At 39.6% G+C, this 13,371-nt stretch overlaps 1 protein-coding gene across 1 annotated transcript in view; it reads left to right on the top strand.

Moving 5' to 3' along the window:
* The window catches only part of LOC124606535 (protein bric-a-brac 1), a 281,528-nt gene that overhangs the window by 215,119 nt on the left and 53,038 nt on the right, over positions 1-13,371 (top strand). The window lies entirely within an intron of this gene.

The following is a 13,371-nucleotide window of genomic DNA, read 5'->3' as shown; positions in this document are numbered from 1 at the left end:
TGTAAAGCAGGATAGGTGGCAATATGTGGTAAATCCGACAGCAGGGTACAGTACTGCCGCAGGCACAAGTGTTTCAAAGCCCACCATTCAGCAGTTGGGGGCTCTGAAGCAAATGTCCCCTATTTGTTAACTCAGTAACTCACCAATCATGATTGCAGTGATCATGGGGTCCTCAAGAATCACATTCCTTGTTACATGAGGTAGATGATTGTGTCCAAATTCGTTGTCATCCAGGTGAATGGCTGCCCAAAACATGCACTGCCCCACAGACACAGGTCGGTGGGGGCAGTATCATCCAACCATCTCAACCCCTGTGGTGAGACCTGTGGTATAGTGGTGTGCACATAATAAACCTGGGTGGTGGGACGATGTGCAGTGGCAAGAAGCAATGTACCACATGATGCTTCATCCAATAGCATCATTATGCCGTGTCTGCCTTTAGCACACACAAGGAGAGCGTGTGAAATATTTAGCCTCGATTTTCATGTTAGTTTAGATTTGTTGAGGTTACCTAACCACTGTATTATTCACTGTGGGTGGCATAGAGTAAACGGAACAAATACTGCCTTAAGAAGTGATAGTGATAGTTTTCTGAACATATAAATTCTGCTAATAAGTCAAAAAGCAGGAACAGTGTGTGTGTGTGTGTGTGTGTGTGTGTGTGTGTGTGTGTGTGTGTGTGTGTGTGTTTTACTCACACCTTTGTTGCCAGTTACCAGGGTAGGCAACAACTGGAGCATGAGGTGTGGAACAAAGCCTGTGAACACACTGGCGATGCTGAAAAGTATTCTTCATCTCTCTGTGCATAGAACGCATCATGCTGCTGCAGTATTATGTGCATGCCACTATAGTAATTGAATCCACCCTTACGGCTTTGGGCTATGTGAACATTATTGCAGACAACCTGCATTCCTTCATGTTTGATATCCTTCCAAGTGGATACAGCATCTTCCAGAAAGATAACTAACTGTCTTATGTCAAAGGCCAAAATCATGATACATGAGGAGCATGATAGTGAGCTCGGATTGATTTCTTGACCACCAAATTCACCTTATCTGAACCTGATGGAATACTTCTGGGACACTTAACAGGCACCAGCTTCACAATCATAAACTACCTGCCCATAATTTACAGGAATTGCATAACCTTTCATAGACCTTCGGTGCCACATACCTCCAGAAACCTACCAAGGACTTGTTGAATCCATGCCTACAAACTCATAGCTGTATTGCATTCCAGTGATGGATCAGCATGTTAATAAGCAGATGTTCACAATGTTTTGGCCAAACATTGTATTGCCACAGTACTGAGGTTTAAATAAATGAGGCAGTATACGCCATTACTGCCAAAATTTGTCCCTCCTCCCATATGCTCCTTCTATACCTAGGCTATTTCAGAGAGCTCATGTGATAAGCATATGTAACAATATTGATATTGTAGTATGATGTTTCAGAACAAAGGCTGCTGCCTTGACCAAGAAATAATGATCAAAAGGAAAATCATTTATGAGATGCTATTATCCAAGTTTTTAATATCTTAGGTTGTGCCAATAGGAAATTTTTACAAAATACCAGAAGATGCAGTTTTTATCTAAGCTTCATGCAAGCAGCTTGTCCTCAATATAAATCATTGTGATGTTATAGTACTTAAAGAAGTGATACAGACCATATAACAACTAACTTGACCATTGGCACCTGGTCAGTATTAAATATGTAATAGGATCTAACGCAGTGTAAGTCCCCTATAAGTACACTGTATGATCAAAAGTATCTGAATACCAGTATGTAATGTGGATTTGGCCACCAAATGACACAATAGGCAGGCGTACCAGTATAAAAGGAGGTGGGCAGTATTGTGTTGTCAGTAGAGAGGCAGCAACAGCGGAATGGGTCAGGAAAGCTTAGTAACTTTGATTGTGGATTAGTCATTACCCATCAGGAGCATTTCAACACTTCTAAAGTAGCCCAAGTTGACTGTTGGTGACGTGATTTTGAAGTGAAATTGCAAAGGAACGACCACAGCTAAACCAAGACCAGGCAGGCCCCACGTATTGTCGGATAGAGACTATCGAGCATTGCTAAGGGTGGTTGCAACAAACTTGTAAAAAATCAGTGGTACCAATCACTCATCCTACCAGCAGTCTAGCTAGCTCAGTGACTATGTGCAGGGAGTGAACATTTTGGAAGTCTAAGCATAACTCAGCTTGCAACTGTGTGTTAAAAAGGCTGCAGCGGAGTATAGGTCGGACGCAATTTTCTCGATGCGCGAGCCACCTATTGTTCAAAAACTGGACTCATTTCGTATAAGGACAAAGTAAAGATATCTGACGACCTGCTCCGGGATTGCCTTCTGTTGTCAGTTTCTAGAATTATTTTGAAAGAAACATTAGTGAATGTAACAGTTGCTGTCATGAATGGCTGAGTCAATATGATAGTATGGACTTAATTTCGTGTCTTTATTCATAAGGTTTTACAGTTTACTGTAATTCTGCAGCAAATACATCACGTTTGTTGAGTGAGCAAGAAATTTTATAAGCTTAAGAGGACGAAATTGCTCAGTAACTCATCTTGCACTTCTTTGGGAGTTTTGGAAGGAAAATTATACTTTCTGTGACCTTTATTTTTGAAATTTGTAATCAATAAAAGAACTAAAGTAAATATGAAAAATAAATCTTGAAGATTGGCCCTTTTTTAGCATGTATTGGTCTTGAAGATACATCATTTACATATGTGCCAGTGCTGCTTTAAATAGCGACATAAATGCCTGGTTTTCTAGACCCAACATTCTTCTAAGTGGCTGGTCTCGAAAGTGTTAAAAGAATGGGGTACAGTGTTCCAACAGCTCCTCATAAGCCACAAATTTCTATAGTCAATGCTAAGTAACACTTGAAGTGGTGTAAAGAGCAATGCGACTGGGCAGTAGATGTGTAGAAGTGAATGATTTGAAATGACCCTTTGACATTCCAATGGAAGGCGTTTGGTTTGACAAATACTTGTAGAACACTACATGCCATCATCTAGTGCCAGCAGTGAAGTATGGAAGAGATGGTATGACATTGGCAGGTTATGGTGTGATCGCCTTATTGCGCTCAAAAAAATTCTAAGTGCAGATCAATATATACATATTTTGCGGCATTGTGTACTGCGTGCTGTAGAGAAACAGTCTGGAGCATGTCGTTGGTCCTTGTCATAAACCGGTGTCTTTGAGGCAGTTGTTCGTGGGCAAGAAATTTTTGAAATGGACTGGCCTTCACAGAGTCCCAGCCTGAACCCAGTGGAATACCTTTGGGATGAGATGGAACATCATCTTCACTTTAGACCCCATTGACCAACATTACTACCCTCTCTGAGGAAGAATGGGCTACCATTTCTCTCAATATATTTATACGTCTTATTTCAAGTGTTCCCAGCAGAGTTCAGGCCATTATAAAAGCAAAGGTGGACACTCCCCATATTATGTCCACTAAGAGGTGTCCAGCTATTATTGATACTGTTATAGTTCATTAAAATTTAGGCATTGTGCTGATTTACAAGTATCGGAGCTCACATCTGTGGATTTATTGTGCTCTAAATTAAATCATGGTTAAACATCTATTGAAAGTGTATACTATTAGCGAGAATTGAGTTATATTTGATATCACAGTCCTGTCTTTTTATGGTAAAGTTCATTATTAGAGAGATGAGCTTCTTAGTTGTCTCAAATTAAGTAGCATAGGTTTGCTGTCCTGAATAAATCACTCATGGCAATAAAAGTTTGTATTAAATATCCCAAGTTTGCTTCACAATCACTTTGTTGGCTTTATGAAAATGCGCTTTGGTGAAAACCTTAGTTGCAAAAAAATTCTATCCACCCATAATTATGTTCAGTATTTCAAGCTATGGACACAGATGATGTCATCAGAAATATAAAACTTCATCAAAAGTCAAATGTTGAGGAAACACTATTTGATTACATCTGTCATCTGTCCTGTAGGAATCCATTTCCCACTCTCTCACTCCAAGCAGACTATGTTCTTGACTCTCCCACATTTTTGTTCCACATCATGGCAATGTCGGAGTATTGCTGGCCATGCAACAACCTGTAGAGAACTATTGACAGAAAAAAAAAATTATGCCATGTTGGTCAAGTGTAAGTGCGCATGGTTTGCTTATGCCCCCACACTAACTGCGATGCCAGTCAACCACTGTGTTATCCTCTGTCATATAATGCCATGGAAGGATATAGATTTGGCACACCACCATCCTGTCCATTATCATTTTTCTAGACTTTTTATTCAAGTAGTGCCTGAATTGGCATCACAAAGCTCTGTGTAGACCCATTCCAGTCTTCCAGCAAAGGAAAAATCCCTGGCAATACCAGTAATAGAAACTGGGTTCTCTGGATGCTGTCAGACGTGCTGAGCACTCAGCTACAGAGGTAGATTTACTTTTGTTCAAGAAGTATCAGATCTGTCTTAACAATCAAGATTATATGGGAAATTCAAAGAGAGAGAGAGAGAGAGAGAAATCCACAAATCTTATTAATATGACCTAACTCCAAATCACAATAATAGAACATGAAAAACAGCATACATTAAGTATATAAAAAGGTTTAGTCAGTGTTTAAATGCAAGCACAAAAATCATCATTTGTGTTTTAAATCATGCTGAGACTAGACAATATTTCAAATATTCGGAAACATAGAAAAAACATTTAAAGTGTTAATTTAAAGATGGTGTAAAATTATTCTGTTTGGAATTTGTGTAACTTTATTGCAGTTATCATCGTTATTTAGTTAGTAAATGTCTGTAAATATTTGCATCATCACAATGTAAAATGTTAAAATAATTACAAAAAAATACATTTGATCATCAGAAACTTTGCAGATAAAGCATGTTTGCCATGTGTCACAGTTTGGTCATTCAGTGTTATTCTGTTCACTTGAAAATTTAAAAGTCTGCTGCAAAACAAATGGAAGAAACTATGAAAAAGGGAAGTATTAACCACCATAATTGAACGATAAATCTTTTGACTATGCACACACACACACACACACACACACACACACACAGAATACTTTCACTACTTGTGCCAATGCTGGAGGTGTCACATTTTCCGTGAGTTGCAATTTATGTGCCCCTCGCTATCTAGTGAGAACATTGTTGGGTGCTAGCATAAATGCTATTTGCATGCCTGTCTGATGTGGTACACCAGTGAACGGAATGGTGTTCCAAGAATTGCTTATAGCATTGATTAACAGGCAGCAATATTGTTTTATGTTAAATGACAGGTCACAAGGACTGTGCTACCCACCCAAGGTTGTAGTCTTTTATCAATATTGGGATTGGGAAAAAAGGCAAGTGCTGCCTAAAGAGCTGCGTAACTGTATCTGAGCCATGTTTTTCTAGAGGGAAAAAATGGCTATGTGTCACAGTGTGACATGCTCCTGCTTCAAGGTTGTGATATCCATGTAACAGTTGCTTTAGCTTATCTGGACACCACCTCTGTTTGTTGTGGTCAGTGTCTGGCTTCCCAAGCCACTGGTGTTTTGTTTCCTGTACCAAAATTATCTTTTGTCTGATCCATTTTCATTGTTTTCCTCTCTTGTTTGGTAGCAGAAAAAAAAGTCACACATACCCATACTATGTTCCTCTAATTGGTCAAGTATATTTCTCACTTAATCATGTGTTTCAGTGGTGGTTCAAATCATCTCTCTTGTATGCTTGATGGCAAGCAGTTTTATCACCCAATGTACTACAGTGCATTCTTCATATGGGGATGTCAACGCATTGATTTTGCTTAAACTCTCCCTCTAGTATTTTAGTGTGAGTACCACCTTGCACTCAGTTATATAGCTGATTATTAATCAAACTTACTGTATTATCTTGTTTACTCTTGAACCAATACTCAGCTCAAAATGCAGCTTCAAAATTGGCATAAGTTATCATTTCTGTTTCTGGCTTCTCACCCCGACTTGTAGCTTTGTCTTCCAATAATTTGACTGCATGTGTAATTTTGGGTGCATCTGGCCATCTGTCTGGCAACTCATCTTTGTAATTGCACAGGGACACTACTGTTTGTAACTTTGCTAAGGAAATCCCCCTGTGAATATAGCTGTGTTATATTTTGTATTACCACAATGGTTTTTCCTTGCCTATCATTCCAGCTTGCAAATAATATTTACTACTTCTTTTTGTGGCTTCTCTAACACACTATCAAGTGAAACTACTTCCTCTTCCAGTGCAGGCTATCTCCTCCTAAATCTGTCTGGTCTTCATCACAGGTTGCGATTTCAACTTCGAGTAATGGACTTTCATGGTATATTTGATACTTACGTGTGCTACAGTGACATTTCGAGCTTACAATTTACATCTTTTATTTATGGGTAGGCTTTTTCTGTCTCCTCAGAATTTCCTCTTAGCTCTGCTTTAGAGCTTTAATGGTTCCTAACTGCTTGCGCCTGCCTTTGTTTTATTTTCTGCTGGTTTCCTAACAGTTTGTTAGTTGTCTACTCCTTGCTTTGCTTTACCTATGCTGCAGTGGTAAAAGGTATCAGATTGATCATATAATGGTAAGACAGAGATTTAGGAACCAGGTTTTAAATTGTAAGACATTTCCAGGGGCAGATGTGGACTCTGACCACAATCTATTGGTTATGAACTGTAGATTAAAACTGAAGAAACTGCAAAAAGGTGGGAATTTAAGGAGATGGGACCTGGATAAACTGAAAGAATCAGAGGTTGTACAGAGTTTCAGGGAGAGCATAAGGGAACAATTGACAGGAATGGGGGAAAGAAATACAGTAGAAGAGGAATGGGCAGCATTGAGGGATGAAATAGTGAAGGCAGCGGAGGATCAAATAGGTAAAAAGATGAGGGCTGGTAGAAACCCTTGGGTAACAGAAGAAATATTGAATTTAATTGATGAAAGGAGAAAATATAAAAATGCAGTAAATGAAGCAGGCAAAAAGGAATACAAACGTCTCAAAAATGAGATCGACAGGACGTGCAAAATGGCTAAACAGGCATGGCTAGAGGACAAATGTAAGGATGTAGAGGCTTATCTCACTAGGGGTAAGATAGATACTGCCTACAGGAAAATTAAAGAGACCTTTGGAGAAAGGAGAACCACTTGCACGAATATCAAGAGCTTTGATGGAAACCCAGTTCTAAGCAAAGAAGGGAAAGCAGAAAGGTGGAAGGAGTATATAGAGGATCTATACAAGGGCGATGTACTAGAGGACAATATTATGTAAATGGAAGAGGATGTAGATGAAGATGAAATGGGAGATATGATACTGCGTGAAGAGTTTGACAGAGCACTGAAAGACCTGGGTCGAAACAAGGCCCCCGGAGTAGACAACATTCCATTATTACTACTGATAGCCTTGGGAGAGCCAGTCCTGACAAAACTCTACCATTTGATGAGCAAGATGTACGAGACAGGTGAAATACCCTCAGACTTCAAGAAGAATATAATAATTCCAATCCCAACGAAAGCAGGTGTTGACAGATGTGAAAATTACCGAACTATCAGTTTAATAAGTCACAGCTGCAAAATACTAACGCGAATTCTTTACAGACGAATGGAAAAACTGATAGAAGCCAACCTTGGGGAAGATCAATTTGGATTGCGTAGAAATGTTGGAACACGTGAGGGAATAGTGACCTTACGACTTATCTTAGAAGAAAGATTAAGGAAAGACAAACCTATGTTTCTAGCATTTGTAGACGTAGAGAAGGCTTTTGACAACGTTGATTGGAATACTCTCTTTCAAATTCTGAAGGTGGCAGGGGTAAAATACAGGGAGCGAAAGGCTATTTACTATTTGTACAGAAAGCAGATGGCAGTTACAAGAGTCGAGGGGTATGAAAGGCAAGCAGTCATTGGGAAGGGAGTGAGACAGGGTTGTAGCCTATCCCCGATGTTATTCAATCTGTATATTGAGCAAGCAATAAAGGAAACAAAAGAAAAGTTCGGAGTAGATATTAAAATCCATCGAGAAGAAATAAAAACTTTGAGGTTCGCCAATGACATTGTAATTCTGTCAGAGACAGCAAAGGACTTGGAAGAGCAGTTGAACGGAATGGACAGTGTCTTGAAAAGAGGGTATAAAATGAACATCAACAAAAGCAAAACGAGGATAATGGAATGTAATCGACTTATGTTGGGTGATGCTGAGCGAATTAGATTAGGAAATGAGACACTTAAAGTAGTAAAGGAGTTTTGCTATTTGGGGAGCAAAATAACTGATGATGGTTGAAGTAGAGAGGATATAAAATGTAGACTGGCAATGGGAAGGAAAGCGTTTCTGAAGAAGAAAAATTTGTTAACATCGAGTATAGATTTAAATGTCAGGAAGTCGTTTCTGAAAGTATTTGTATGGAGTGTAGACATGTATGGAAGTGAAACGTGGACGATAAATAGTTTAGACAAGAAGAGAATAGAAGCTTTCGAAATGTGGTGCTACAGAAGAATGCTGAAGATTAGATGGGTAGATCACATAACTAATGAGGAGGTATTGAATAGAATTGGGGAGAAGAGGAGCTTGTGGCACAACTTGACTAGAAGAAGGGATCGGTTGGTAGGACATGTTCTGAGACATCGAGGGATCACCAATTTAGTATTGGAGGGCAGCGTGGAGGGTAAAATTCGTAGAGGGAGACCAAGAGATGATTGCACTAAGCAGATTCAGAAGGATGTAGGCTGCAGTAGGTACTGGGAGATGAAGAAGCTTGCACAGGATAGAGTAGCATGGAGAGCTGCATCAAACCAGTCTCAGGACTGAAGACCACAACAACATGCTGCAGTGAGTGTGGCTATGGCCTCACAGTTAAATGGGACTTAACATCTTTCCAGCTGTCACCTGTTACACATCGTCAGTGCATTAAGTTACATATTTAACTATTCCTGTGTTTTCCTAAGAGTGTATTTCTTGAATTTTGTGCATGTTTTTCTATTGAAGAGGTATAACCCTTTCACTGCTCGCCAAATGCTGGCGTATGAGCTGAGAGAGGCATTCTGGCTGATATGAAATGCTTATCATCTGATTTATCAAGAACTGTTAGATGAAAAAAACTTGAATTTTGCACATCTTGGAGTCTGATATCTTCACTCAGTAAGGAACTGAATTTGTTTTTGTTTTCCATCACATTTACTGCACTGCATCAAATTAATAAAGCATTTTGTAAACTTTGCTTGTGGTTGGTTTTAGCTCATACATTGCAGTGAATAAATGTAGATAATATGTCCAAATTTTATTTAGAATTGAGAGCAGAGGGATACCTCATTTTATTCTCAAGTTGCTGCATTTTGTCTCTGAAGGACAGTCACACGTGGCACACCCATTCATGGCCTCGTGCCTCGCAGGTCATGTGCTCATAAAAATCATCATATCTCATAAACAATGCAATATATCAAAACTTTTTTTTACAAATAATAGCATGCTAGAAGGCACATACATCGTACGATAAATGCATGAAACATTTTTATTCGCCGAGAAATGGAAATAACTCATCCACAGCAGTGAGAGGTCAGTGGCCTACGACACTCTGTCGTCTGTAGCATTGTAGGAAAACCTCAGCGACAGCCTTGTATGGGTCCAGAACACATGGCGAACGTCACATGTATACACAGCCACTGCAACGAAAGGGTTAAACTTGGGTTTTGTAATTGCAAGTGTAAATTCATTCAGTCTGTAGTGCAGTACTTGCTCATTTGTTTGTTTTGAAGACAAGTGTGTGCTCATTCCAGCCTAGTAAGCTAGTCAGTCAGTCTTCAGCTGTCATCTTTTACACATCTCCAGAGAGGCACGTTACATATATAGCTTTTCCTGCTTTTTCCTAGTGGTATGCTTCTTAAACTCCACGCATGTTTTTTATTTAGGATGATTTATTAATTTTTTAACTGCAAGTGTAAATTCAGTAAGTCTTTAGTGAAGTTTTTATTTTTTTCTGAACGACAAGCTACTCAGCTTATTAATGCAACATGGTCCATTGCTAACCTGTCAGGAGGGCAGCAAATTGCATATCTAGGTTTCTGCTTGCTTTTATACTTTCCTTCTTCTTCTTCAGCCAGTATTCTTAGGATGGATAGGATATGTGCTTACTGTGTGTGGACACAGGAGGAGCTGGCTGCAGTTCATGAACAGCTGACTGCACTTCTGGCAGCAGTTGTTGTTGAGCATGCAGGATGCAGTTGTCTGCAAGTTGTGGCTCATGTTGGCACTAATGATGCCTGACACAGGTTCCGAGGCCATCCGCAATTCATACAGGTGGCTGGTGGAAGTTGTAGAAGCTGCTGGCTTCACACATGTTGGAAGAAGAGCTCACAATTTCCAGCATTGTTCCCAGAGTTGATTGGGACCCCTTTGGTTTGGAGCCGAGTAGAGAGTCTTCATCTGCTCTGTGGTAGTCTTGGCTGCAGGTTTCTGGATCTGCATTATCAGGTGGAGAATTGTAGAATTTCCCTTGATAGGTCAGGGGTGGCTACACAAAGGAAGCAGCTACTCAGGTATTTGTGGAGTGCACATCGGGCATTGTAGATCAGGCAGTAGTTTGACATACTCTGATGAACACTTGCCAGACTACATGCAGATAGTGAAATCAGTCCACATTCAGAGTAAAGACACATTGATTGTCAAAATTTTATCAGTAAGTTGTCGAAGTATTGGTAACATAACTTCTGGATTTACTTTTCTGCAGGAAAGTTCTCACACTCAAATTATTGTTGGGACAGGGAACTGGCTGAAACCCAAAATAGAAAGCTCAGATATATTTAGCGAGCCATGGAACATGTATTATGAGAACAGGTTAGACACAATAGGAGAGGGGAGTGTTCATTGCAGTTGAGAAAAATATTGTATCTATTGAGGGCAAAACTGAGTGTGACTGTGAACTACCTCATGTAAACAGATGTTTGTGAAATCAGGATAATTGTTGGATGTTCTTACCAGCCAACTGATACTGCTGTTACAGTTCTAGAGTCATTAAAAGAAAGTCTATGATCACTAGTGTGTACATATCCAGATCAAACAATATTAATTGGAGGTGACTTAAAAAACCCACAGAGTATAGACTGGAACGTCCATGGATTCATTGCAAGGGGGTACAGACAAACAATCTTACAAAGTAGCTTTTGAACAAAGTTTTTCGAAAACTGTCCTGAGCAGTTTGTTTGATAGCCCACATGCAGTGGAAATATTTTGGACTGCTACTTACAAAAAGGCCTGACCTTATCAGTGGCATCACTACAGAGATGGTGATAAGTGATCATGATGTCGTCATATTGACTTTGGTTATGAAAGCTAATAAATCAGTCAAGAAGACGAAGGGAGTGTTCTAATGCTTTCTGGGATGACAAGAGACAGTGCAGTGTTGGGTTACATGACTTGCACGTCTCTTCCAGTTGACTTACACATTGTGCGTGCAACCGATCCTCTTCTTTGGAATTTTCGATTGAATAATTGATATTAACTCCTTGGGTTGATCTGTGCTCTCTTTCAGATATTCAGTTCCTGTCTTACAGAATTAAATTTGATATTACATAATTTTCACAAGATTCTAATTTTTCGTTAAGCTCGGGCTCTTTATTATTACTTTTAGTGTCAAATTCTAGTTTCTTTGCAAAATTCTGAAATTGCTCATCCTGTCTATGGTTAAAATTTGTAAACATTGATTCATTTGCACAGTTAAGGAATTACTTAATTCATTCTTTGAATCTAATCATAAATGTTCCTCTTTATCATTTAATACATCAATCTTAGAATTTAAAGCTTCACTCTGTGGTTCTAACTTTTCACTTAGAGTGGCTGTATTAGCCTTCTGGTCATCCAACTCAGCACTTTGGTTATCTAATCTAGCATTTAGTTCTTGTATCTGGTTATATAATTTAAGGTTCAGTGCTTTAGTTAGATTTGCTACCTCAGTCCAGTCTGGCATTTATTTTGTTACAGTCATTGCCATGACTGGCTCAGAAGTTTCCCCAACGTTCCGAATATTATCCATTTCTCTATTTTTCTTTGACCTAGTAATCATCTACCTAAAATACAATATTGTGTACAATAAATACACCCACAGTTTATTGTCCTGCAGTTCTTTCAACTTTACCAAACAGTTACTGGTTTTCGCTCACCCGTCGTAGAGGTCTAGGCTGCGTTAGTGAGCAGGTGTACAATCGGCACCAGTGATCAGCACGGGCGCTAGCAGCTTCTAAAGGTGGTTGCGGTGTCTGTGTCGGCGAGTGGACGCGAAGTCAGCAACGGTGAACGGCAGTTGCAGGCGGCGTCATTGGCAGGATACTACGTTGGAGGCTGGTTACTGCATCGGCGTTGGCTGGTTACTGCATATACATCAGCTGGGTCGACGTATGTGTGAGGACTGTTTACTTCCCCACACCAAATCTTCTTATTCGAACTATTCTCTGCGTCTTCCTTTGTTCGGTGGTTGTTAACTTTTTCACCCTTTTTTTCTTTTTTAGGCAGAATCCAATTTTGTATAACAGTTTCCTTGTCTTGTTACTCTCAGTTGCAATGGCAACTCAATATCTTATCTCGATTTCTGTCATAAAATTCCCGCTTTCTTTGGGTCCTGTAAGTTGGGTCACCATGTTCTCACGCTCTCTTGGACAATAAGAGAGTGTGATGTTGGATTACATGACTCACACTTCTCTTCCAGTTGACTTGTACATTGTGTGTGCAGCCGATCCTCTTCTTTGGGTTATCAGCTGCGTTGCTGTCACCGTTTAGTTAATCTCCTAAGACTGTATCAGGTTAAGGGGAATATTATGAACCAGCTCTAGATTCTTGAAATAGATTATGTACTCGTAGGCTCTTGTCAGTTCAACAACAATATATTTTCGATTCTTGTCCCAAAGTAACAATTATTCTGTACAACTCCAGCAAGCCAACTGGTTCCAAGATAAAAGTCAAAATCTACTAAACACTCGTACAGTTACATATGCTCTTTCTCATGCAGAGCCAAGACATAAAGTTAAAGTCTCTGTAACAATCCTCATGACACCACCGACCATGGAACATTATCCAAATACTCTTTGACTTTTTGCTATAACTTCTAGGGTGCTGCTTGTAACCACTTGTCGAGGCCGCTTGTCTGACACAGCTCCTGGCTCCTCGTGACAGCTGTCCTTCCTGATCACACAGACATGTGTGGCACAGTAAAAAGGCTCTCTCATCCTTGTCATTAAAATATCGGGTGTTCGAGGTGGTGGAGAGTCAAGTGTTTCTAGAATTTACCCCGAAATTCTCGAAGCACTACATTGTGTCTGCTAGAAAGAGCAGACAATGAAGTGACATCATTTAGTTCCAGTGTAATGGATGTTGAGGAATTATGAGAAAAGTTTAAATTGATTGTAAATTGTTCTCAGGAGAAGTATG

The sequence above is a fragment of the Schistocerca americana genome, chromosome 3, assembly GCF_021461395.2.
Source record: "Schistocerca americana isolate TAMUIC-IGC-003095 chromosome 3, iqSchAmer2.1, whole genome shotgun sequence".
NCBI classification, from domain to species: Eukaryota; Metazoa; Arthropoda; class Insecta; order Orthoptera; family Acrididae; genus Schistocerca; species Schistocerca americana.
The sequence above is the reverse complement of the archived record's forward strand: the minus strand, read 5'-3'. Positions and strand labels throughout refer to the sequence as shown.